Genomic DNA, 27,473 nt, shown 5'->3' with positions numbered 1-27,473 from the left:
ACTGGAGTTGCATAAAGCTACCTTGTCCAAACCAATTTTTTTCAGTAAAAGAGCTGTTATTTTGACCCAAAATATCAGACTTTCTTATTTCTGTATTGGCTCCAAAAGAGGGAAAAGGATATAATGCATTAACCCTCTAAAATCCTAAAATTTGAAGACACAGAACATAAAGAGTCTTTAAGGATAAGACTCTTCAATGAAGCATTTTTTTTTTTAAAGTTAAAAGGTTCTGTGGGTGGCTCAGCTGCTTTATCAGACAACTCTTGATTTTGGCCCAGGTCATGATCTCAAGGTCCTGGAACTGAACCCTGAGTTGGGAATCCACACCCAGCACGAGTCTACTTGAGGATTCTCTCTTCCTCTCCTTTCGCCCTTTCCCCTGTTGGCACAGCTCATTCTCTCTCTCTCTCTCTAAATAAAAAAATAAATCTTAAAAAAATAAAAGTCAAAAGATTCTGAGTACAAAATTTATAAAACGTACATAACAGAGCGTGGCATCTTATGAAAAATCACTCATGTAAAATTCTATCATCAGTACATAAAACGTTGAGTGGCTTCTTGGAAAAAGAATTCTTTCCTGTATTAATCATCAAATTTTTTAAACTTTATGGGATATATGACATATATCCTGAATGATAATATCCATTAATAGACTGGTAATATATAAAAACTTTACAAAGAATATGCTGTTATTTGAAATAAAAATTTAGTCTGATGCAGAGCACATATTAACACATATACAATAAAGCCACAAGTGGGTTATAAGTCATAAGGCCATAACAAGGGAGAAATATTGCTTGTATTAATTCTAGGGATATAAATAAATGCTTTAAGCAAATTTCCTTTAGAAAATGGCAGGTCCTCCTTGAAAAGCCAAAGCAAAGCTGGAGGAATCATAATTTCGGACTTCAAGTTATATTACATAGGTGTAGTGATCAAAACATTACGGTACTGGCACAAAAACAGATACATAGATCAGTGGAAAAGAAGAGAAAACCCAGAAATAAGCCTACAACTATATGGTCACATCATCTTCCAGGAAAGAATGTCCAATGGGAAAAAGACTGTCTCTTCAACAAATAGTGTTGGGAAAACTGGACAGTAAGAGGCAAAAGAATGAAACTGGACTACTTTCTGATAGAATACACAAAAATATTCAAAATGATTAAAGACCTAAATGTGAGACTTGAAACCATAAAAATCCTAGAGGAGAACACAGGCTATAACCTCTTTCTAGACAGGTCTCCTGAGGCAAGGCAAACAAAAGCTAAAAATAAACTATTGGAACTTCATCAAAATAAAAGCTTCTGCACAGCTAAGGAAACAATCAACAAAACTAAAAGGCAACCTAGGAATGGGAGAAGACATTTGCAAATGACATATAGGTTAAAGGGTTAATATCCAAAATATATAAAGAACTTATCAAAATACTCCCCCAAATAATCCACTTTAAAAATGGGCAGAAGACATGAACAGACATTTTTTCCAAAGAAGACATCCAGATGGCCAAGAGACACATGAAAAGATCATCACCAGAACTGATCATGAGGGGAATACTAATCAAAACTATAAGGAGAGGGACGCCTGGGTGGCTCAGTTGGTTAAGCAGCTGCCTTCGGCTCAGGTCATGATCCCAGCGTCCTGGGATCGAGTCCCACATCGGGCTCCTTGCTCAGCAGGGAGCCTGCTTCTCCCTCTGCCTCTGCCTGCCACTCTGTCTGCCTGTGCTCGCTCTCTCCCTCTCTCTCTCTGACAAATAAATAAATAAAATCTTTAAAAAAAAAAAAAAAACTATAAGGAGATATCACCTCACCCCTGTCAGAATTGCTAAAATAAAAAACACAGGAAACAACAGGTGTTGGCAAGGATGTGGAGAAAGGGGAACCTCTACTCTCTTGGTGGGAATGGAAATGGGTGAAACCACTGTGGAAAACAGTATGGAGGTTTCTCAAGAAGTAAAAAATGGAACTACCCTATGATCCAGGAATCACATTATTAGATATTAACCTAAAGAATTAAAAAAAAAAAAACCAATTCAAAGGGATACATGCACCCTGATGTTTACAGCGGCACTGTCTACAACAGCCAAATTTTGTAAACAGCCTAGGTATCCATCAACTGATAAGTGAATGTGGTATATATACAAAAATATATATATAAATATATAAATACACACACACACACACACGCACACACACAGAATGGGATATTACTTGGCCATCAGAAAGAATGAAATCTTGCCATTGGCAACGAGATGAATGGAGCTAGAGAGCATTATGCCAAGTGAAAGAAGTCAGTCAGAAAAAGACAAATACCATATGATTTCACTCATATGTGGAATTTAAGAAACAAAATAAATAAGCCAAGGGGTGAGGGAGAAGAAAAGAGTGAGGCAAACCAAGAAAAAGACTCTCAACTATAGAGAACTGTTGGTTACTACAGGGAAAGGATCTGGAAATGGGTTAAATAGGTGATGGGGATTAAGGAGTGCACTTGAAGAGCACCAGGTGATATATGGAAGTACTCAATCACTATACTGTACACCTGAAACCAATACTACACTGTAAGTTAGCTGTAATTTAAATAAAAACATTTAAGAAGGGACGCCTGGGTGGCTCAGTTGGTTAAGCAGCTGACTTCGGCTCAGGTCATGATCCCAGCGTCCTGGGATCAAGTCCCACATCGGGCTCCTTGCTCATCAGGGAGCCTGCTTCTCCCTCTGCCTCTGCCTGCCATTCTGTCTGCCTGTGCTTGCTCTCTCTCCCTCTCTCTGACAAATAAATAAAAAAAAATTTTTAAGAAAATAAAGAATTAAAAAATAAAGAAAATGGTAGGTCTTTCAAGAAATAAAAGATAAGTGAAATTCAACATATCTGTGAATATCTTGGTATTCTAATGGAAAGGCAATCTAATTGTTTTTATAGTTCTTGAAAGCCACTTTTATCAGAGGAACACAAGTGTTTTAACCATATTTATATTACTTACTACATTTATTGTAGTAAATGTATTCTGGGATATGGGGATCAAGGGCTAACTGTTAGAACTCTTCTAGCACAAGAAAGTAAGTAAAAACACTGCAATTTAATTCTATCATTGGTATTTCTAGGGCAATTCTAACTTTTTTAAAACTTGTAGGGGGCGTTCCTTCAGGCATTCATCAGAACATATCTAGCACAACAAAAGGAAAACAAAAATGAAAGCATTCATTTAAAGTTAAAGGTTTTATCTTTACTGTCAAAAAGTGAAAAATTAAATACTAGATTCTTAGTTACAAGAAAATGCTTCTGTAGAAATTTTTAAAATGTTGTAGTAATTAAAAAAATATTTAGTTACTTACCTCGAACCATATAATACAACTAAGGATATAATGACTGTGAACAGAGCTGGCATTTATGCAGAGAAAGCAACTGTTTCTGTGGTGTGGACTTTCCCAAAATATCTCCCACATGGGCCTATCCCTGATGCCTGAAATTCCTCCGCAGTTGGTGCTAGTTAGAAATGCAAATAAACCTATAGCACTCATCATAATTAAGAACACTTTATTATGTACTAGCTTTTTACGTCCTATGAATTCTTTACAATATGACACAGAGCTGGAACGTATTTGAATAAGACACACAGAGTATGCTGAAAAGAGAAGTCAGGGAAAAGTAGAGGCAGGAATAGAGATGAATGCAAAAGTCTGGTTCAGGAGGGAGGATAAAAGAACAGGGTCTAACAGCTGACTGCAAGAGGAAACTGCTGCAAAAAACAGGAGCAGCTTAACAAGATTTGTGGTAGGAAATGCTACTCCGTATTACAAGTGATTTTATGATCAGCCATAGGGCTTCACAGGACTTTGAAAACACAGTGCACCCTATAAGTTGTATGCTGATAACTAAGATAAATAAAGGATTTATTGAAAAAATTATTTCTTTGCATTTAAGAACTAAAAATTTCCCTAAAGTAACTTTTGCTGTCAATTGTAATTAATCCATGATTATAGAAAATTTAAAAACTACTACTAAGTATATAGAAAGATTAAAATCACCTGTAATCCCCACACCCATTAATGCCACTGTTAACATCTGGGGACAGGGAGAGGGATATGACCTAAACATTTTATGTATGTGTGTGAAAAAACACATATATCACAAAATTGAAGTTATTATATAGTTCTGTATCTTCATTTTATTTAAAATTACACTGTGATCATTTTTCCATTCCAGTGAATATTCTTCACTGTTTCAAGGTCACCAGGTTGAAAACTAATGGTTTCTAATGTTATGCTAGTGAATTATTTTGATTTTAAACCTACTCCTACCTTGAATTTAAGTCTAAAGAAAATCACCTTTAATAATTTCCTTTTATCGAAAAGATGTATCAATCCTTAAATACAATCAATATGCTGCTTTGAATTCAAGAATTTTAAGATTTTCATGGTTTCTCTTATCTAAAGCATTTATCTGGGAAAGTAAATAAATGAAAAGGGTCAAAGTGTTGGATCACTGTTTTACCCAATATTGCAAAAGGTAGATACAAATCACCATATTCATATTGAGTAAACTGGGGGCTCTGAATGCTGAAACACCAGGTGGAGTTTAGGAATTCTGTACCCTCCTGGCCTAGGAGCCAAATTAGGCCTTTGGCTTAATTTCATCCAGCTGGACTTTGGAATTTTTTTCTTAAAGATGTAGTGTCCGTTTCCTGCCTCATCCTTTAAAAACATGGAGAGAGAGAGAGAGAGAGAGAGAGAGAGAGAGTGAGAGAGTGTGTGTGTGTGTGTGTGTGTGTGTGTGTGTGTGTGTGTGTGTAGTTATTTGATTGGGGTCTCCAGTGGAGAGACCTGAGGGATGCTCTTACTTCAATGGCATTATTTGTTTGGGGAAGGAGCAGTCATGCTCAGTCTCTGAGCAGAGGGAGGAAATGGAGCAGTTGCAGCCAAGTGACTGTGGTAAGGAAAAAATGACACAGGCTAAGAGGACTTATGGAAGTGTTCAATCTATGCAGGAACATACAATGAACAGGCTGAACTGGAGATGCTACTTTTATGGACAAAGGGTCCCTTAAGGAAGCAAGATGAACAAAATGTTCAGGGAAAAAAGAATGGCTAGACAGTCTATGTTGGTTAGCCATAGGGGATGAAAGTCAAATCTGCTTTGTTTGTATTAGGAACTCTGTATTACTTAACTACTTCGTAGGAGCATAAGAATGTAAGGTTGAAAAAGCAGGAGTTCACTTCTATTGAGGACCTACTATGGTCTAGGCATACATGTTAGTTTGCTTCCTTACAGACAATTTAAGTGCTGTTTACCCTTCTTATACAGATGAGGATACTGGGGAACCTTAGCTATTAAGAAACTAGCTCAAGGAAACATAGCTAGCAAAATAGTGAAATCAAGGTTCAGTGCAAAGACCTGTCTGTTTCTGCAAAAGTTACATGCCTTTTCTATATCACTTTGACTTAAATTTCAGAATTTAGTCTAATATTTTTAACCATATTATAATTTTACTAAGTAATCTATTTTTAGCTAGTGCAAGAGAATAATACACTGCAGGTAAAGGGATCTACTATGAGGGTGAGGAGATATTTAGAAAAGCAATATTACTGAAAATAAGCATCATTATAAAATTAACTAATGTCTAAAATTTCAAAGTATTTCTAAGAATTATCTTAAGACTATCATTTCTTATGAAAAAAAGGAAATTTTCATTGTTTTCCCCTCAAAATGCATCTTGTATGAATTACTCATTAGACTAATTCATATGGACTTCATCAAAAGTAACAAAACAGCCTACATCAAAGTAATTTCAATATAAAGAAAGTAAAAACCAAGTTAACTTAAAAGTTTCCATGATAGGGGTGCCTGGGTGGCTCAGTGTGTTAAAGCCTCTGCCTTCGGCTGAGGTCATGATCTTGGGGTCCTGGGATCGAGCCCCGCATCCGGCTCTCTGCTCAGCAGGGAGCCTGCTTCCTCTCTCTCTCTCTGCCTACTGGTAATCTCTGTCTGTCAAATAAATAAATAAATAAATCTTTAAAAAAAAATTTCAGTGATATTTTACTTTAAAGCAGTAACACGTCCTCAGATTAAAAAAGTACATATGGGGGCGCCTGGGTGGCTCAGTGGGTTAAGCCTCTGCCTTTGGCTCAGATCATGATCCCAGGGTCCTGGGATCGAGCCCAGCATTGGGCTCTCTGCTCAGCAGGGAGCCTGCTTCCTCCTCTCTCTCTGCCTGCCTCTGCCTACTTGTGATCTCTATCAAATAAATAAATAAATAATCTTAAAAAAAAAAAAAAGTACATACTACATTGTGCAGCATACCTTCTCCATTAACATATTTTTGGAGAGTCAATAAGAGTCACGTAATATTCCATTATAGTTATATTATTGAGAAATAGGGTTCTTCGCTTTCTTTAGATTTTATTCAGTCTATGAACATTATCTATAAACAATTATTGTTTAAGTACTGAAAAGACTATCTTAGAATAATTAATCGGAAAAACTGTCTAGTTAATAATGCTATACTATTGGTTTCCAAAAAAAAAAAAAAATTGTTTTCAGACATTAGTGAAGACTGTGCATACTGTTTTGAAATCATGAAAGGTTTGAATTTTGTTTATGAAAAGTAACCACCTTTAACCACAGTTTCAATGGCTGTTTCACATGATTTATGCTCTCTACTCTAAGGAAGCAAGAGAATATTAAATCATACAACTGAACCCAAGTCAGTAAGGTGAAAAAAAATAGGGATTTAGAAAATATAAATCAGATCTAAAGAGGACTCATTCCTTTTATCCAAGGCTGTCTCCACAACTTATACATTCAAGTATTTAAAACATCTTGGCTCATTTAAATTAAGAATTCTCTTTAAGTTAAACATAATCAAATTCCCTTATAAAAATCCACCCCAACACTCAACTTATGTACCAAACACCTGCAATGTTCGCTAAAACGGGAACATCTTGCACATCAATAGATACTTCTAGGAACTGAGGCATAACATAGCGACATAAACCAAAAAGTTCTAAAGGCATTCTGTCATAAGATACGCATGCTGTAAATTCAGTTGAAATTTTCATTCTTAAGGTCTCAGCGAAAAAAAAATTGGGGAGTAGGGATAGGATAGTCACTCGTCTAAAAAAGAGTTTGTCGCTTCCAAAACCAAGCTCCATCTCATTTCTGGGTCAAATCCTGATAGGGAGTATCCGTGACAAATCAATTTTTTTTTTCAATATTTAATCAGAGGCTTTGGAAACGGAAGAAATCTCAGGATAATCACTTAGTCTTGTTCCCTGCCTTCAGGCAGCTGGTACATTATAATCCCCAGGAGCATACACCCTTCTTTAAGGAAAAGAGTGTGTTTATGTTTAAAGGCATACAGTAGCCGCAGAGATATAATCATCACCACTTGGGTATGTTTAAAAAAAAAAAAAATCTGCTAAGGAGAAAAGAATGACACTATATTCCCCGTCACTGGTAGGTGGGCCTGGGGGATCCCAGCCACCTGCACTGACGCTAAATTATGTAAAGCAGCCAGGAGACTCCGCGAGAGGCGTCCCAGTCAGTTCTATGGAAACGGGAGACGCGGGTGGCCTAGCGCCTTCCTGGCAGGAGATCGACCTGCGGAGCGGCGCAAACAGGAGGCGGGGGAAGCCGCTCAAGCCCGCACTGCAGAGACGCTCGGCGGCGGTCCCAGCCGCGGCAAGGGCGGGGCGGGGCGGGGTCTGCTACCGCAGCCCACCAACGCGGGCGCAGAGCTCAGCTAGTCCGGGCCAGTGGGAACGAACGGTGGCTGGGAAGGCAGGAGAAGCGGGCAACGCCGGCGCTCAACCCCAGCCCTTTCCCAATCTCAAAACCGGTAGCCGCAGAAACTTTGGGGGCATGGAGGAAACAACCCGAGAGAGTCGGGGTACACTGTTGTCTTCCAAGATGAGGCCCTTTACCTTCCCTGCCGGAGAGTCTGGGATGCTTCCTTCGGGTGGCGGTGGTGACTGGGGAGATGACTGCCGCTGCAGCACTCGCAGCCTCACTAATCCGGGCTCTGGGAAATAATTTCCCGCCGCGCGCTAGGAGGCCCCGGAAGCTATTGGACTATTTCCGGGTGGTTGTCAGTGACGCTCTCGAGCCGTAGTCAGGGTGGTCTGAGCGGGTGCCTGGTTGGATTCTGGCTGGCGGGCCAGGTTCCTGCAGATCTGCGCCAGACTTGGGAGACTGGTAAGTGATTTTTCTACATTGCCTCTTGGGCCTGATATTTCCAGCCGGTCGGGGCGCCGTGTAGCGTCTTGGCCGGACCAAGAAGTGAGCGGGAGAGGGTTGAACCGGGAGGAGTCTGCATCCAATCCCATGGCTCTTGACCCTCTGCTGCTGGAAAAGGCCCTGGAATTCCGGCTTACCGCCTTCTGCACTAGCATTGTCCGTCTCCAACTTGGAACTTGACATCCGATCCCCAAGTGAGGCGAAGACCACGTATACCGCGACTTGTAGTACCGAGTCTTTTTTCCAGTGTTCGAGGAGTGTCATTACTCTCCCATTGGCAGGGTTTAGTCACCTTTGATTCCCGAGAGCTACTTTACCATCCTTGTCCTGAGTACTGTTTCCATTGACCTGGGTCGCACCTTTTACAAACATTTCAGACGTGGGATGAGGGAGTCATTCATGTTTAGAATTAAACGTTCCCACCGCTCTTTGAATTGGGTAAGAAGGGGCTTTGTTTTCCTCACTACCTGAGCTAATGGGCTTTACGAACACGTTTTAGCTTTTGGAAACCTGTGGTCAAGAAGTAGATGTACTTTCAGAATGAGTGCTTTTGCTCTGCTCCAGGTTTCCTAGCTAATGAAGGACTCAGGAGAATTTGGGAGGAAGGTCTGAGGTAACCACAATACTTTTATGGAGAATATTGCTTTGGATGGAGGAATAATGTGAGAAAATGTGTTCTTTCAAACGAAGATTTAAGCGATGTAGGAAACCGTAGCTATTTCTCTTGTGTAATGCAGTTTCTTCAGGTGGTGTTCCCACTCCACCTTGTATTAAAATCATCACTGTCCCCTTCAAAGGCAGCTCATTTTGATCCCCAAAAAGCCAGTTCCAAAAGAGTTCTCGAAATTACTGTACCATGAAGAAAAATGGAGTGTGTTCAGTTTAAAGCCCCTGATGCATTAGTCCAGTTCCTTATTACCTTTTGAGTAATGCAAGCATATTGAGGACAGCACATTGATACTCTAATCTTGTTGGATAATAGTTCAGCCAACTTTTATAATCTCCTTTGGTCCCAATTTTGCCATGTTTATTTAATCTTGTGTTATTTCTCTGGTTGAAAGGATTATAAATAATTTAAGGGAAACAGGGTTTTTGTTTTGTTTTGTTTTTTTGTATTCTTGCTCTTGATTCTTGTTCTTTCAAATTAACACAGCCAACGACTAATACCACAAATATAGCTGCAGTTTGCCAGGCACTTTACATTCCTTAAAGTTACCACTGTCCTATAAGAAAAATCACGTTACCCCTATTTGGCAAACATTTTGTACTGAGACTCAAAGACACGTCTGAGACTGAAAGATATTTTAACAAATTATATAATTAAGTGACACCACTGAGATTTGAACACAGTTGACCAGACTCCAAACTTTGGCTCTTTTTACTGTTCTTTATACTCATAAATATCCCTAACATGAATCATTCTTTTCACACAGATGAAACTGGATAGGTAATATGTCACATTCAAAAGTCAAATGTATAGCAAAACTTGAGTAAGTAATTTTAGGGATGTGTTAATGGGTTAAGGAATTCCTTAAGTTAATGTATTAAGAATTAAGGAATGTGATAAGTATTTAAGATATTACCAGGGTAAGTTTGACATATGAGTAATCCAATTTTCCTTGGCCAGTTTTATCATCATCACTCAAACAAATATAAATAATCTCAAGACCATCAGTGTATATAGGTGACTCTAAGTCCAGAATTTCAGATGTCTCTTTAGTCAGCTTTGCATGCACATGAGGACACACACACACACACCTGTATAATGTGTATGGAGAAAAAGAAAAAAATGAGTGAATGAGAACAAACTTAATAAAAATTGAACTTCGTAATGCCTGTAAGGAGTTATTATTTACTGGTTATTAGCAAAACTGTTATATTTCATTCTTGTAACCCTCAGACAGATGGTGCTTATCACACGTTTTAAGGGAGTACTCTTAATTAAACATACCCATTTCAGTATTCTATTTTATGTAGAGAAATAGAAGTAGCCTAATTGTCAGGGAATTATTTTGCCTGAGAATAAATGAGAATAAAATTTCATTAGAATACATACTATTTGTGTATTATAAATAACAATTTATAAAGAGTATCTTGTATAGACACAAGTATATTATGTATAGCTAGTCTCAAACATCGATGTGGGGTTTTTTTTGTTTTTTTTTTTTTGTTGTTTTTTTACATTTATCAACTTCACTATCTGAAAGATATTTCCTTTACCTATCCTGTGGGTAGATCTCAGGGATGTTTTGTTTTCAATCAAATTCTGCTTATGAAGATGGAGATTGTATCTGTTTTGTCCATTATCTCATATCTAGCATTAGCTCTGTGTCTGGCATATAGTAGGGGCTCAATAAACATTAATTGAAGGAATGAGGATTACTTTTTAAAACGTTATTTACCCATAGAGAAGTATTTGTACATGCATTTTTTAAAGAGGGTTTTATATAAATCAATGCATACTTATTTATCATTACTCACTTTGATGCTGAAATGTAATGTCCACTCTATAGTCATCCATAAAATGGTATGTGGTCACCTGCAAAGAAAACTAGACAGTGAAATAGGAGATAAGAGAATACCTAGTATTGATTATTGCTTACACTCTGCTATGTAGTGTTATATTTTATCCTCACAGAACTATAGGGTATTATTATCCTTTTTTTTTTTTTTTTTAAGATTTTATTTATTTGACAGAGAGAAATCACGAGTAGGCAGAGAGGCAGGCAGAGAGAGAGGAGGAAGCAGGCTTCCTGCTGAGCAGAAAGCCCGATGCGGGGCTCGAACCCAAGACCTGGGATCGTGACCTGAGCCGAAGGCAGCGGCTTAACCCACTGAGCCACCCAGGTGCCCCTATTATCCTTGTTTTACAGATGAGAAAAGATACACTTTGTAAATCATTCTGTTACCAGTCATTAATTGCCAGAGCTAGATGTCAACCATTGTTCACTTCAGAGGCCACTCTCATAATCACTCTGCTATACTGCCTCCAAATGAATTTTAATCCTAGTTCATCTAACTAGGTGTATACTCAGGGAAATTTTTTCTGAGGATCATTTCTCAAATATTCAGAGTAATACTTGAGAGTCAGCTAAAGTCAGAGGATTTACAGCTGGAAGGGACCTTATAGAATCTAACCCTAAAGGTGTTATGGATTAAAAATTTGAGAATATACAAAGCTAAAAGGAAAAAGAAGTGGAAAATTGCCCATGATTCTACTCCATCCACAGCCCAGCACCTGCCTACTAGCCTTCCCCCTAGTCTGTTCATCTGATTAGGGAGCAATCCTTTCCTTCCTACTGAATGGACGCCTGTGACTCAGGGTTCAGGCCCAGTCAAAAATAGGAGAGACCCTGAGGGGCCATCTAGCTTCCTATTTCTGGGGCTCCACTCTGAGAGGACGTGGAGTCACATCTCTGAATGGGGGATTGGTTTATAAACACCTTGTTCTGATAAGGTGGGGGCTGGGCACTGACACCTAGTGGAGATGGCGCTAGGGTTTTGGTTTGGCTGGGGGTGGGGATTCTCTTGGGCTGTGAGGTCCTCTTGTTTTCTCCATGGCTCCTGTCCCTTTCTGTGACTCTGAGCAGCTACCTGCCCCTCTCTAAGCACCACTTTCCCCATCTGAAGTCACACTGTGGATTGGGTAGGGGACACTTGGCTTTCTCTTCCCACAAGTGGCTCCAGGACCTCCATGACGGGGTCAGTCCTGGGTCTCCTCTTCCTGACCTGCTGGTGCCCAGATTCCCAGTATTGCCCCTTCTGGAAATATCTTCTACGTGTCTTATCTACAGGGGAAAAAAAGCAAACAACACCACGAAAACAAATGCCTCACCTGCCTTTCAGTATTTGAGAACAGCGCTGAGTTACTTCAGACCTCCGGCTCTGACTGACATACTGCCCACTACTGCGAGGCTGTTGTTCCCTTTTAGAGGCTGGGAAACAACCAGGAATTAATCATTAGAAGTGATGAATCTGTAGACTTCTGACTCACCTCATCACATCAGGTGATTCTGGTTAAGGAAAGTGTTTGAGTGGTACAGTGGAAAGACTGCAGTTGAATCAAGGATAAAGGTAACAATCAGCATAGTAATATTAAAATGCCTCTGGAGGGGCGCCTGGGTGGCTCAGTGGGTTAAGCCTCTGCCTTCAGCTCAGGTCATGATCTCAGGGTCCTGAGATCGAGCCCCGCGTCAGGCTCTCTGCTCTGCAGGGAGCCTGCTTCCTCCTCTCTCTCTCTCTGCTTGCCTCTCTGCCTACTTGCGGTTTCTCTCTGTCAAAAAAATAAATAAAATCTTAAAAAAAAAAAAAAGCCTCTGGAAGTATGAAAAGAACACTGTCTCTCAGGCTCAACTGCTGATATGTTATTGGAGACAGGTTTTGAAACAGTGCTCCAGCTATTTCCTTATAAATTTTGGTTAAAGAACAAGTAGATAAGGAGAGAGGTGGCTCAGGAAATAAATTGCTAATAGTGTATCTGTAATGTGTACGTCTATGAAACATACCTAGCTGTTTAAATCATTTGGTGGATTCTTTGCTGAATAACATCCTCAAGAAAACTAGCTAAAACTAACAGACAAAAGACAGTGTCATTTTGATTAGGGAAAGCAGTACAATGTAAAGTACCTGAATTCAGAGAAGACACGCATATAAGCTCAAATTCATGGACTTACATATGTTCTGGGAAGAGTTACTTACGTTCTTTGAGCCCCAATTTGTTCATTTGTCAAGTGGTAATATCCACTTTACAAATTTATCAGAATTAAGTGTGATAGTGTGTGAAAGCACACAGGCATCAGAAAAATGTTATTAGGGATTTGTCTAGTTTTGTTGTGGTTTAATATAACCTAATTACTTTAAAATAAGGTGGGGGACACCTGGGTGGCTCAGTCGATTAAGTGTCCAACTCTTGATTTTAGCTCAGAACTTGATCTTAGGGTCGTGATTTTGAGCCCCGGGTTGGGCTCAACACTGCGTATAGATGCTACTTAAATAAAATAAGGTCTGGGGCTCCAACTGTGAAGTCAAACAGTTCAAATCCTAGGTTTGTCACTAGTTGTGACAGACTCTGGGAAAGTTACTTTTTGCTCTTAGTGTTTGTTTCCTTATTTGTAAAATGGAAATAGTAATAAGGTATTCATAAGCCTTGTGTGAAGATTAAATAATGATGCATACAGTTTAATAAGGTGGTTGGACTTGTAAACGCTTTCTTTGTTGACTCAGATTCCCAGAGAAGCAGATACTAAGAGGGGATTAGATGTGCTAGACGCTTACTGGGGAAAAGGCCTGTGAAGGATAAAAGAGAAGGGAGCAAGAGCAGGATGGAAGTGCCTCCAGGCCTCAAGGCAGATCAGACAACCTGCCTTGAGGAAGAAGAGCAGGAAAGGAGAAAGGGAGAGGTGGAAAGAAAGTGAAAAGAATGTCAAACTGCCACACCATTCGAGAAAAGCTTCAGTGGGCCAATGGGGAATATGTGTTCCAAAATCATCTATTAGAGGAATCCCATGCTTCCACAGTGCTCAATATGATGATAGCTCTTAGTAAAAATAACTAGTAGTTGTCACATGCTAACATTCACAGGTGTGTTTAAATTTCAACTCTAGACTTTTACTGCTTGCCCCAACTTCTAAGAAAGGTACAGTCTCAGAGGCACATGTTCTTAGATGAACAACTTCTTATATTTTGTAGTATACTTTTGTTAGCCAGAGAGCAGCTAAGCAATCAAAAGTTCCAAATAACAGAAATAAAACATTACCTAAGCAACTGATTTTTTGACATGAGGTAAACAATATGCTGTTTACATTTCTAAATTCAGGTAGCCAGTAAATACAAAATCCCCAAAACCTGAGTAATGTTAATGTCCATAGTTTAAACATTAGCCCAAATGTGAATATCCATTTTTCTTCCTCCCCAAAGATACTTCTGTGGTTAAAAAGATCATGATATTATGCTTTACTAGGTCACCTCTACACTCTTTTGTTGTTCTTAATAAGCAACTGTAGACATCAGTCAGTTCAGTGCTTTTCAAACGGCAGGTTATAATCCATCAATTTGGTGATTACTAGCCTGCATTTTTATTTTAGATGTAAAGTGGCTTTAGGACTTAAATATAAAATGTGTTTGTTACTGTGAATTAGAGTTGAATTTTTTTTTTTTTAAAGATTTTATTCATCTATTTGACAGACAGAGATCACAGGTAGGCAGAGAGGCAGGCAGAGAGAGGAAGGGAAGCAGGCTCCCTGCTGAGCAGAGAGCCCGATGTGGGGCTCCATCCCAGGACCTTGGGATCATGACCTGAGCCGAAGGCAGAGGCTTTAACCCGCTGAGCCACCCAGGTGCTCCTAGAGTTGAATTTTAAAGCAAGAGATTTAGACTAACTTTCATACCCTACATGAGGAAATGAAGATTAAAGAGGTATTTTAACTTGACCAGATAACTCAGGAAACATGTGTCTTGAGCCAAAAGGTCTTAAGAATCTAAATTTAGGGCTCTTTTTCATCATGCTTCCAAGAAAAGACTTACTGTTTGCTCTATTTAGGGGACATAATTACTCTATTTTCTAGTTGGTTAATATGGCCATCCTTTTCTGTCACTTACATTATTTGCTTGCTAAGATTTACTGAAAAGACTCTTCTCTGACCATTCAGAGGTTGTACAGCTGAAGTTGTTTCTAGCAGTTAGCAGCCATGCCATATCACCTGAAATTACTTTCCATGTTCCCTTTGGGGAACGCAGCTAATTCCAACAGTGTAAGTCTGAAGTTTACCTAATTTAAATTGAGGAGTGATACGAGCTATTTTGAGGTGCATTCCACTGAAGAAGTCTTAGGTTTTACTAATACCAGTGAATATTATTCTTTGTTTCATTGTCATGACATTCTTTACTCATGTTCCTTGTTTTTTTAGACTCCAGTTCACTAAATAATATTTTTAAATGGAAATTTGTTGTATAATCCAGGTGATGATTTATTCCTTTGTAATTTGGTAAAGCATCAATTATTTCATTTTCTATTCATAACTGCTCTCAAAAATGCCTGTGGGCTATTTAGCTCCTCAGGGGTGAACTCTGTCTGCTAATCACAGATTTGACTGGAAAAGAGTTTGGGGCTCTTTGTATATGGAGCCCTCCTTCCATGCCCTCTTCTTACGTGACCTTCTCTACCCTGGTATCAGTGAGGCTGCCTAAGCTTATTCCTTTGATGAGCTTTTATCTGATCATGACCTTTCTGGGACTTTATCATTTATCTTCCTCAGCAGTTCTCAAACTTTTAGTTTAGAAGGCTTTTACATTCTTAAAAATTACTATTGACCTCATAAAGAGTTTTTATGTATGTAATTCTTTCTACTTACCTTTATTATATTATAAATTAAAATTAACTTTTTAAAAAGTAGTTAATTCAAATAAATAAAGCCTTATGTGTTAACATATAGAGCATTTTTAAAAAATGATAATATTTTCCCAAAGAAAGTTTTTGTGGAAGAATGACATCATTCCATGTTTTTTGCATTGTCTTTAATGTCTGGCTTGAAGAGAGCTGAATTCTCAGATCTGCTCTTCTATTCACACTGTTGTGATATGTTGTTTTGAGTTGAAGTAAGTGAACAAAATGCAACCTTATACAGACTTGCAGTTGGAAAAGAAAGGAGTATTTTAGTGGCCTTTTCAGATAATTGTGGAATGTTTTTCTTTGATCCTATACCTAAATTTACTAAGTGGTGGTTTCTTAAAGTTGAATTACAATGTGATATCTGAAACCCTATCACTGAACTTTTTGTAATCTGTAACTTTAAAATGTCCTTGGTCCGTCTTGCATTTTTAATGACTCTTTTACAATCATGTGATTTTTGTTATATAATGCACTGGCCATGTGCAAATACTGATTCATTGAGGTAAGCTGATCTTCCAAATCATAATGCATTTCATTATGTTATCAAAAAATCCTATTGATATTATCTGCAGTCTCATCAGGAAAATTTAAAAATATTAGGAATCTGTCCATCTTACAGTATGTGAATTTTCCAGACTTCTTACTTTTGCTTTGAAAACTCTAATTTCAGATTGACAGCAAATGCTGTCTAAAGTTTTCCTTGAAGTGAGAGCTCAAATTGGTTAATTTTGAAAAAAATGTGTGGTGTACTCAAAGGTTGATCTAATAACATTACTAATTTTTACTGCCTCATTGAAGACATTGCTAAGTAAACCTGGCTTTGCTTTTTATTGTAGCTGTGAAAAAATATGACGACATGGTAAGCAGGATAATGTCCCCCCCTGCCCCCAGATGCCTACATCCTGATCCCTGGAACCTGTGACTATGTTAGGTTATAGCACAATTTTACACTGAATTTAAGATGCTAATCAGTTTACCTTAAAATATTGAGATTATCCTGGATTATCCAAATTGGTCCAGTGTAATCACAGTGGTTCTCAAAAGTGGAAGAAGGAGGCTGAAGAGGAATTCACAGTAATCCAATATGAAAAGGACTCAACCCACAGAGCTAAATAGAAAATGAAGGAAGTGGGCCATGAGCCAAGGAATGGAGAGCAGCTTCTAAAAGCTACAAATGCAAGGAAACAATGCATCCTCTTCAGAGCTTCCCGAAAGGAATGCAACTCTCCTGACCATTTCCTTTTAGCCTGGTGAGACCCATTTTAAGACTTCTAACCTAGAGAACTGTAAGATAATGTATTTCTGTGGTTTTCTGACAGTAAATTTGTGGGAAGTAATTATAACAGCAATAGAAAACATACAACTAACACAGTTTGGGGATAGCAGTCTGGGCCTGGGCATCATTGCTTTTGCATGATTAGTACAAATGTCAGACCTAGTGAATGTCATATGTCGTATTATTATGAAAACAGTTTTGAACTTTTGAATCCCATGAAAGAATACTGGGACTCCATCAAAGATCTGTGTACCACACTTTAGCATCACTTTAACTTCTCCTTTGTGCTTCCTCTGTGTACCACTTGATTTGGTACTAAGATGCAAAAATTAAGATGGCACAGTCCGATCTTACGAAGATTCAGTCTAAGGGCACCTGGGTGCCTCAGTCAGTTAAGCGTTGGACTCTTGGCCTCAGCTAGGCCATGATCTCATGGGTCATGGCATCCAGTGCCCACCCCCGCCACACACACACTGGGGAGTCTGCTTAAAGATTCTCTCCCTCTGTTCTTCCCCCTCACTCATGCAAGCACACGCATACTCACTGGTGCTCTCTTTCTCTCAAACAAAAATTTTTTTAAAAGATTTTATTTATTTATTTAACAGACAGAGATCACAAGTAGGCAGAGAGACAGGCAGAGAAAGAAGGGGAAGCAGGTGGGACGCCTGGGTGGCTCAGTTGGTTAAGCAGCTGCCTTCGGCTCAGGTCATGATCCCAGCGTCCTGGGATCGAGTCCCACATCGGGCTCCTTGCTTGGCGGGGAGCCTGCTTCTCCCTCTGCCTCTGCCTGCCATTCTGTCTGCCTTTGCTCGCTCGCTCTCCTCTCTCTCTGACAAATAAATAAAATCTTTAAAAAAAAAAAAAAAGAAGGGGAAGTAGGCTTCCCACTGAGCAGAGAGCCCTATGTAGGGCTCAATCCCAGAACCCTGGGACCATGACCTGAGCCGAAGGCAGAGGCTTTAACCCACTGAGCCACCCAGGTACCCCTCTCAAACAAAATCTTAAAAAAGAGATTCACTTTAGTGGGTTGGGAGTTGTAAGCAAATCAGTGATTACAGATAGCACAGAATGACTGGCGCCCTAACTAGTACACTTAAGTGAAGTAAAGAGTTTTCATGTGCTTTCGGTCTTAACGGGAGATATTACAAAAATAATTACAAAATTCAAAGTGCTGTTAAGGAAATATTCCCACAGACAGGATGAGGGAGAGATGTTTACTTTCCCACTAGCAGATTCTGCGGGTTTTGGTTTCTCCACATCTTCCCCAATACTTGTTATCGTCTTTCTTTTGATTATAGTCATTCTAGTGAGTTGTGAAGTGGTATCTTTTGTGGTCTCAATTTACTTTTAGCTAATAATGGTGAGCATCATTTAACTTACTTATTGGCCATTTTTATATCCTTGGAGAAATGTCTGTTCAAATCCTTTGCCTTTTTTAAATTGAATTACTTGTCATTTTATTGTTGAGCTATAATCTTTATAGGTCCTGGGGTACTATTCCCTTATGAAATATTTGATTCGCAAACATTTTCTCCCATTCTATAGATTATTGTTTCATTTTATTGATGGTGTCCTTTGAAGCACAGAGTTTTAATTTTTATGAAATCCAGTTTACCTGTTTTTTTCTTTTGTTGATTCTGCTTTTGGTGTTTTATTTAAGAAACCATTGCCTAACCTAAGGCCAAGGAGAGTTTTACCAGTGATTTCTTTTAAAAATTTTCTGTTCTTCGGTGCTTATATTTAGGTGTTTGGTCAATTTTGAGTTAATTTTTGTATACCTTGTGATCGAAGAGTCTGACAGTTCTTTTGGATGTTGATATTTAGTTGTCTCACCAACATTTTTTGAAAAGACTTACCTTTTCCTATTGAATTTTCTTGAAATTCTCATAAAAAGTCAACTGTACATGCAGGGGTTTAATACTGGACTATAAATTCTATTCCATTCATTATATGTCTCTCCTTAAGTCTTGATTATGAAGCTCTATGGTAAGCTTGGAAAAATGGGAAATGTGACTTCTCTTTGTTCTTTTTCAAGACTGTTTTTGCTATTCTGGGTTCCGGGCATTTCCATCTGAATTTTAAGACCAGTTTGTTAATTTCTGCAAAATAAGCAGCTGAGATTTTGATAGGGATTGCATTCATTCTGTACGTTGATTTAGGAGGTTTTGCCGCTTTAACATTATTATATCTTTCAGTCCATAAGACATGGACTTTTCATTTATTTAGGTCTATGTCAGGTTTTTGAAATGAGGTTTTGTACTATGAAATGAATGTCTTGCACCCCTTTTGTTAAATTTTTCCAAACTATTCTGTTCTAGTTGATGCTGTTGTAAATGAAATTGTTTTCCTAACTTTTTCAAATTCAGTTCACTTCAGTGCTAGCATATAGAAATAAAATTGATTTTTGTTTATTAGTCTGATGTTTTACAAACTTTGTTAAATATATTTAACTCCAGTATTTTGGATTTTTTTTTTTAAAGAATTCCTTAGAGTTTTCTACATATGAGATCATGTCATCTATAAATGAAGATATTTTTACTTCTTCCTTTCAAATCTGGATGCCTTTTATTTACTTTCTTGCCTAATGGCCTTGACTAGAACTTCCAGGACAGTGTTGAATAGAAGAGTTAAAAATGGACCTTCTTGTCTTTTTCCTGATGTTAAGGGCAAAGCTTTCAGCCTTTTACCATTAAGTATGAGGTCAACTGTGGGTTCTATTCCTAATTTGTTGAGTGTTTTTCACCATGAAAGGGTATTGCACCACGTGCAGGCAGTGACCTCACAAGGACAGCACAGTCTTTGAAGCTTAGAGATCACCCACTTGCCCTTACCCAGCTACTCCTTCTGCTCCCTGGCAGTTATATGGCCACTCTTCTGCCTGGAGTGAGTGGACGGCTCTGTAGCGTGGGGCCCTACCTCTTCTGTGTCCCCTCCCTTGGAGGCAACACTACCCCCTTGGCCTGGGGCTCCTGGCTCTCATGGGTGACAATAGCCTTCCCTTCCTGGGCTGTGACTTCTTCACTGCAGGGACCGATCTCCCCCTGCTCCTGTTCTTCCTCTGTGGGTGAGGAAGCACACAAATCATCCCCCCCCCTCCACTTCAGATTTCTCTTAAAGGACAGAGCACTCAATTTGAAAGGCTTCTTCTTCTTCTTCTTCTTCTTCTTCTTCTTCTTCTTCTTCTTCTTCTTTTTAAGATTTTATTTATTTGACAGAGAGAGAGAGATCACAAGTAGGCAGAGAGGCAGGCAGAGAGAGAGGGGGAAGCAGGCTCCTCGCTGATCAGAGACCCCAATGTGGGGCTCGGTCCCAGGGCCCCGAGACCATGACCTGAGCTGAAGGCAGAGGCTCAACTCACTGAGCCACCCAGGCGCCCTTGAAAGGCTTCTTGAAAGAGAATTTCTTTTGCAGGGTGTTCTTGGGGGGGGCAACCCCCTTGACTTCAGCGCCCTGGCTAGGGGTTGCTGGCTGAATGATGTCACCAGTGGCCCTGGCTAACTGCTCTGTTCACAGGGGGAGATTACCCTTCACCCTTGGGGTATAAGTCTCTATTGCTTTTCACCTGGTCATTCCCCTGTCCTTTGGCCTTAGGTGGGGAACGCCTGCTGCCACCTTGGTGGTCACGTTGCCTCAGGGAGCCTTGGAGTTCTGGCTGCCCATGATGGGGGGGTTCTGCTGGGGTGCCCACAGCCACTCTGGGCTCACCGTGCCACAGAGAATAGTTCTGCCAGGTGAGCCTGGCCTCCAGAGGGGCGGGGCTTGTGCCAGAGGAGGAGGGGACTGGGGAAGGTGGGAAATGAGCAGCGCCCCCTCTGGGTACCCACGCCAACCCGCTAGCTGCGCCTCCCACCAATCCGCTCTGCGTCAGAATGCCCTATACACTGCTTTCTCTATATCCCATAATACCTGACGTGTTGTGTTTTGACTATGATTCAGTAAAATTTTTTTTAATCCCTTGTGATTTCTTTTTTGACTTCTTTAGAAGTGTATTCTTTAACTTCTAAATATTGAGGATTTTGCAGATTTCTTCCATTTACTGATTTCTAATTATGTTCTTTTTTTTTAAAGATTTTATTTATTTATTTGACAGACAGAGATCACAAGTAGGCAGAGAGGCAGGCAGAGAGAGAGGGGGAAGCAGGCTCCTTGCTGAGCAGAGAGCCCGATGCGGGGCTCGATCCCAGGACCCTGGGATCATGACCTGAGCTGAAGGAAGAGGCTTAACCCACTGAGCCACCCAGGCGCCCCTTTAATTGTGTTGTACTCATAGAATATACTTCTTATGATCCTATTTAAAATATATTTAGACTTATTTTATGACCTGGTATATGGTCTATTTTAGAAAATAGTTTTTGACATTTGAAAGAAAATATGTATTGTGCCATCTGACTGAGTGACTATATAAGAGTTATGTTAAGTAGGTGAACAATATTTTCTAATACTCTTGCTGATTTTCAGTTCTATCAGTTTTTGATAGGAGACTATTCAAATATCCAACTCTAGTTGCTAAATGGGTTATTTCTTTTTTCAGTTATGTCATTTTTTGCTTCACTGATTTTGATTCTTTGTTTTAGGTGCATATACATTCATAAGCATTAAATTTTTTTCTGATGTACTAACCCTTTGATCATTTTGAAATATACTATTTTTCTCAAATACCATTTTTTAAAAATTTATATATTCTTCTTAAGTAGGCTCCAGGCCCAACGTGGGGCTCAAATTCATGACCCTGAGATTAAGAGTTGCATGTTCTACCAACTAGCCAGCCTGGTGCCCCTCAAATACTATTTTTTAAAGCCTATTTTGTTTGATAGAAGTGCAGAAACTCTAGCTATAATAAAGTTACTGTTTGCATGGAATACCTTTTTCGGTTTTTTTACTTTGAATCTGTTTTTTGTCACTGAATGTAAGATACATTTTTGTAGACCACACATGGTAGGATGTTGCTTTTTTATCTACTTTGATGATTTATTTCTTATTTTAATTTTAAAATTTTAAGTTATTTTTTATTTATTTGAGAGAGAGTATGAGAGAGAGAGAGAGAGAGAGAGAGAGAGAGAGACAGAGAGAGAGTACAAGCAGGGGGTGAGGGGTAGAGGGAGAAGCAGACTCCATGCTAAGCAGGGAGCCTGATGGAGGTCTTGATCCCAGTACACTGGGATCATGACCTGAGCTGAAGGCAGACGCTTATGTGACTTAGCTATCCAGGGACCCTAATTTTAATTTTTTTTTAAAGATTTTTATTTTTCAGTAATGTCTACATCAAACATGGGGCTCAAACTCACAACCCTGAGATGAAGAGTCACATGCTGTACTGACTGAACAAGCCAGGCACCTCTTACATTGATAATTTCTGCCTTTTGATTTAGGTGTTTAGACCATTCATATTTAATATACTTATTAGTATGGTTTGGTGTACATTTTCCATTTTGCTATATTTTTTATGATTCCTGTGTTTTTTCTTTGAGGCTTATTTTATTTTATTTATTTATTTTTAGATTTTTAAATTAATATGTAATGTGTTATTTGCCTCAGGGGTACAGGTCTGTGAATCATCAGGCTTATACATTTCACAATATTCACCATAGCACATACCCTCCCCAATGTCCATAATGCAGCTACCCTATCCCTCCTCCCCCATCCCCCTGCAGCTCTCAATTTGTTTCATGAGATTCAGAGTCTCTTATGGTTTGTCACCCTCCCAATCCCATCTTGTTTCATTTTTTCCTTCCCTACCCCCACGACTGCCCGCCTTGCCTCTCAAATTCTTCATATCAAAGAGATTATATGATAATTGGCTTTTTCTGATTGACTTATTTCACTTAGCATAATACCCTCTGGTTCTATCCACGTCATTGCAAATGACATGATTTCATTTTTTTGGATGGCTATGTTATATTCCATTGTGTGTATATATACCTCATCTTCTTTATCCATTCATCTGTTGGATGGACATCTAGGTTCTTTCCATAGTTTGGCTATTGTGAACATTGCTGCTATAAACATTCGGGTGCATGTGCCCCTTCGGATCACTACATTTGTGTCTTTAGGATAAATACCCAGTAGTGCGATTGCTGGGTCGTAGGTACCTCTATTTTCAACTTTTTGAGGAACCTTCATACTGTTTTTCAGAGTGGCTGCACCAGCTTGCATTCCCAATAACAGTGTGTGAGGGTTCCCTTTCTCTGCATCCTCGCCAGCATCTGTCATTTCTTGACTTGTTAATTTTAGCCATTCCTGACTGGTGTGAGGTGGTATCTCACTGTGTTTTTTTTTTTTTTTTTTTAAGATTTTATTTATTTATTTGACAGAGAGAGATCACAAGTAGACGGAGAGGCAGGCAGAGAGAGAGAGAGAGAGGGAAACAGGCTTCCTGCCGAGCAGAGAGCCCGATGCGGGACTCGATCCCAGGACCCTGAGATCATGACCTGAGCCGAAGGCAGCGGCTTAACCCACTGAGCCACCCAGGCGCCCCCCTCACTGTGGTTTTGATTTGCATTTCTCTGATGCTGAGTGATATTGAGCACTTTTTCATGTGTCTGTTGGCCATTTGGATGTCTTCTTTGCAGAAATGTCTCTTCATGTCTTCTGCCCATTTCTTGATTGGATTATTTGTTCTTTGGGTGTTGAGTTTGATGAATTCTTTATAGATTTTGGATACTAGCCCTTTATCTGATATGTTATTTGCAAATTCTTCTCCCATTCTGTCAGTTGTCTTTTGGTTTTGTTGACTGTTTCCTTCACTGTGCATGAAGTCCCAAGAGTTCATTTTTGCCGTTGTTTCCCTTGCCTTTGGCCATGTTTCTAGGAAGAAGTTGCTGCGGCTGAGGTCGAAGAGGTTGCTGCCTGTGTTTTCCTGAAGGATTTTGATGGATTCCTGTCTCACATTGAGGTGTCTCATCCATTTTCAGTCTACATTTGTGTGTGGGTTGTAAGGAAATGGTCCAATTTCATTCTTCTGCGTGTGGCTGTCCAATTTTCCCAACACCATTTGTTAAAGAAAACTGTCTTTTTTCCATTGGAGATTCTTTCCTGCTTTGTCCAAGATTAGTTGACCATAGAGTTGAGGGTCTATTTCTGGATTCTCTATTCTGTTTGATTGATCTGTGTGTCTGTTTTTGTGCCAGTACCATACTGTTTTGATGATGACAGCTTTGTCATAGAGCTGGAAGTCTGGAATTGTGATGCCACCAACTTTGGCTTTCTTTTTCAACATTCCTCTGGCTATTCGGGTTTTTTTCTGATTCCATATAAATTTTAGGATTATTTGTTCCATTTCTTAGAAAAAAATTTATGGTAAATTGATAGGGATTACATTAAATGTATAGGTTGCTTTAGGTAGCATAGACATTTTCACAATATTTGTTCTTCCAATCCATGAGCATGGAACACTCTTCTATTTGTTTTTGTCTTCCTCATTTTCTTTTTTTTTATTTTTTATTTTTTTTTATTTAAAGATTTTTATTTATTTATTTGACAGAGAGAGATCACAAGTAGACGGAGAGGCAGGCAGAGAGAGAGAGGGAAGCAGGCTTCTTGCCGAGCAGAGAGCCCGATGTGGGACTCGATCCCAGGACCCTGAGATCATGACCTGAACCGAAGGCGGTGGCTTAACCCGCTGAGCCACCCAGGCGCCCATTCTTTGATGAGTACTTTATAGTTTTCTGAGTACAGATTCTTTGCCTCTTTTATTAGGTTTATTCCTAGGTATCTTATGGTTTTGGGAGCAATTACAAATGGGATCAACTCCTTAATTTCTCTTTCTTCTTTCTTGCTGTTGGTGTATAGAAATGCAACTGATTTCTGTGCATTGATTTTATATCCTGACACTTTACTGAATTCCTGTATGAGTTCTAGAAGTTTTAGAGTGGAATCTCTTGAGTTTTCCACATAAAGTATCATATCATCTGCAAAGGGTGAGAGTTTGCCAATTTGGATGCCTTTAATTTCTTTTTGTTGTCTGTTTGCTGAGGCTAGTACTTCTAGTACTTTTAGTACTATGTTGAATAGCAGTGGTGATAGTGGACATCCCTGCCATGTTCCTGACCTTAGGTGAAAAGCTCTCAGATTTTCCCCATTAAGGATGATATTCGCTGTGGGTTTTTCATAGATGGCTTTGATGATACTGAGGTGTACCCTCTATGCCTAAACTCTGAAGAGTTTTGATCAAAAAAGGATAGTGTAAGGGTGCGTGGGTGGCTCAGTGGGTTAAGCCTCTGCCTTCAGCTCTGGTCATGATCTCAGGGTCCTGGGATGGAGCCCCACATCGGGCTCTCTGCTCGGCAGGGGGCCTGCTTCTCCCTTCTCTCTGCCTGCCTCTCTGTCTACTTGTGATCTCTCTTTCTGTCAAATAAATAAAAAAAAATAAAAATAAAAATAAAATTAAAAAAAAAAAAAGGATGGTGTACTTTGTCAAATGCTGTTTCAACATCTATTGGGAGTATCATATGGTTCTAGTTCTTTCTTTTATTAATGTATTGTATCACATTGATTGATTTATGGATGTTGAACCAACCTTGCAGCCCAGGAATAAAACCCAGTTGGTCATGGTGAATAATCTTTTGAATGTATTGTTGGATCCTATTGGCTAGTATTTTGGTAAGAATTTTTGCATCCATGTTTATCAGGGATATTGGTTTGTAATTCTCCTTTTTGATGGGGTCTTTGTCTGGTTTTGGGTTCAAGGTAATTCTGGCCTCATAAAATGAGTTTGGAAGTTTTCCTTTCATCTCTATTTTTTGGGACAGTTTCAGGAGAATAGGTATTAATTCTTCTTTAAGTGTTTGGTAGAATTTCCCTGGGAAGCCGTCTGGCCCTGGGCTCTTGTTTGTTGGGAGTTTGATGACTGATTCAATCTCCTTACTGGTTATGTGTTCAGGTTTGCTTTCTTTCTGGTTCAGTTTTGGTAGGTTATATGTCTCTAGGAATGCATCCTTTTCTTCCAGATTGTCAAATATGCTGGCATATAGTTGCTCATAATATGTTCTTATAATTGTTTGTATTTCTTTGGTGTTGGTTTTGATAGTTTCTTTTTCCTTCATGATTTTATTAATTTGGGGGCTTTTTCTTTTCTTTTTGATAAGGCTGGCCAGGAGTTTATCAATCTTATTAATTCTTTAAATAAACCAGCTCCTAGTTTCATTGATTTCCTCTACTGTTCTTTTGTTTTTTTTTTTTTTTTATATTTTATTAATTTATTTGACAGAGAGAGATCACAAGTAAGCAGGGAGGTGGGCAGAGAGAGAGGGGGAAGCAGGCTTCCCACTGAGCAGAGAGCCCGATGTGGGGCTCAATCACAGGACCTGGGGATCATGACCTTAGCCGAAGGCAGAGGCTTAACCCACTGAGCCATCCAGGCGTCCCTGTTCATTTGGTTTCTATTTCATTGATTTCTACTCTGATCTTTTATTATTTCTTCTCCTGCTGGGTTTATGCTTTCTTTGCTCTTCTTTGTCCAGCTTCTTTAGGGGCAGGGTTAGGTTGTGTACTTGAGACCTTTCTTGTTTCTTGAGAAGGGCTTGTATTGCTGTATACTTTCCTCTCAGGACCTCCTTTGCTGTGCCCCAGAGATTTTGAACAGTTGTGTTTTCATTTTCATTTGTTTCCACGAATTTTTTAATTTCTTCTTTAATTTCCTGGTTGACCCATTCATTCTTTAGTAGGATGCTCTTTAGCCTCCCTGTATTTGCATTCTTTCCAACTTTCCTCTTGTGATTGAGTTCTAGTTTCAAAGCATTGTTGGCTGAAAATATGCAAGGAATTATCCCAGTCTTTTGGTACTGGTTAAGACCTGCTTTGTGACCTAGAATATGATCTGTTCTGGAGAATGTTCCTTGTGCACTACAGAAGAATATGTATTCTGTTGTTTTGGGATGGAATTTTCTAAATATATCTGTGATGTCCCTCTGGTCCAGTGTGTCATTTAAGGCCTTTATTTCCTTGTTGATCTTTTGCTAGATGATCTGTCCATTTCAGTGAGGGGAGTATTAAATTCCCCTACTATTATTGTATTATTGTCAATGTATTTCTTTGATTTTGTTATTAATTGGTTTATATAATTGGCTGCTCCCATGTTAGGGGCATAGATATTTAAAATTGTTAGGTGGTCTTGTTGGGCAGACCCTTTGAATATGATATAGTGTCCTTCCTCATCTTTTATTATAGCCTTTGGCTTAAAATCTAATTGATCTGATATAAGGATTGCCACCCCAGCTTTCTTCTGATTTCCATTAGCATGGTACATTGTTTTCCAACCCCTCACTTTAAATCTGGAGGTGTCTTCGGGTCTAAAATGAGTTTCTTGTAGACAGCATATCAATGCGTATTGTTTTTTTTTAATCCATTCTGGTACCCTGCGTCTTTGGATTGGGGGATTTAGCCCATTTACATTCAGGGTAACTATTGAAAGATATGAATTTAGTGCCATTGTATTGCCTGTAAGGTGACTGTTACTCTATATTGTCTCTGGTCTGTTACTTTTAGGTTCTCTCTTTGCTTAGAGGACCCCTTTCAATATTTCTTGTAGGATTGGTTTGGTGTTTGCTAATTCTTTTAGTTTTTGTTTGTCCTGGAA

General features: G+C 39.1%; 2 protein-coding genes and 1 pseudogene across 7 annotated transcripts in view; 1 reads left to right on the top strand and 2 right to left on the bottom strand.

Annotated features, from left to right (window-relative positions):
• SLF1 (SMC5-SMC6 complex localization factor 1) overlaps positions 1-8,041 on the bottom strand; it is a 77,523-nt gene extending 69,482 nt beyond the window's left edge. For all 3 annotated transcript variants that reach the window (XM_047731572.1, XM_047731571.1, XM_047731570.1), the window contains exon 1: positions 7,925-8,041. The gene's annotated coding sequence lies outside the window, so the exon portion shown is untranslated. The remainder of the gene's footprint in view (positions 1-7,924) is intronic.
• KIAA0825 (KIAA0825 ortholog) overlaps positions 7,980-27,473 on the top strand; it is a 407,438-nt gene continuing 387,944 nt past the window's right edge. For 3 of the 4 annotated variants that reach the window (XM_047731565.1, XM_047731566.1, XM_047731568.1), the window contains exon 1: positions 7,980-8,195. The gene's annotated coding sequence lies outside the window, so the exon portion shown is untranslated. The remainder of the gene's footprint in view (positions 8,196-27,473) is intronic. The other variant, XM_047731569.1, reaches the window with a different exon arrangement.
• On the bottom strand, positions 19,736-20,560 carry LOC125100981 (MARCKS-related protein-like; annotated as a pseudogene).

The sequence above is a fragment of the Lutra lutra genome, chromosome 5 (genome assembly GCF_902655055.1).
Source record: "Lutra lutra chromosome 5, mLutLut1.2, whole genome shotgun sequence".
Lineage (NCBI taxonomy): Eukaryota > Metazoa > Chordata > Mammalia > Carnivora > Mustelidae > Lutra > Lutra lutra.
The sequence above is the reverse complement of the archived record's forward strand: the minus strand, read 5'-3'. Positions and strand labels throughout refer to the sequence as shown.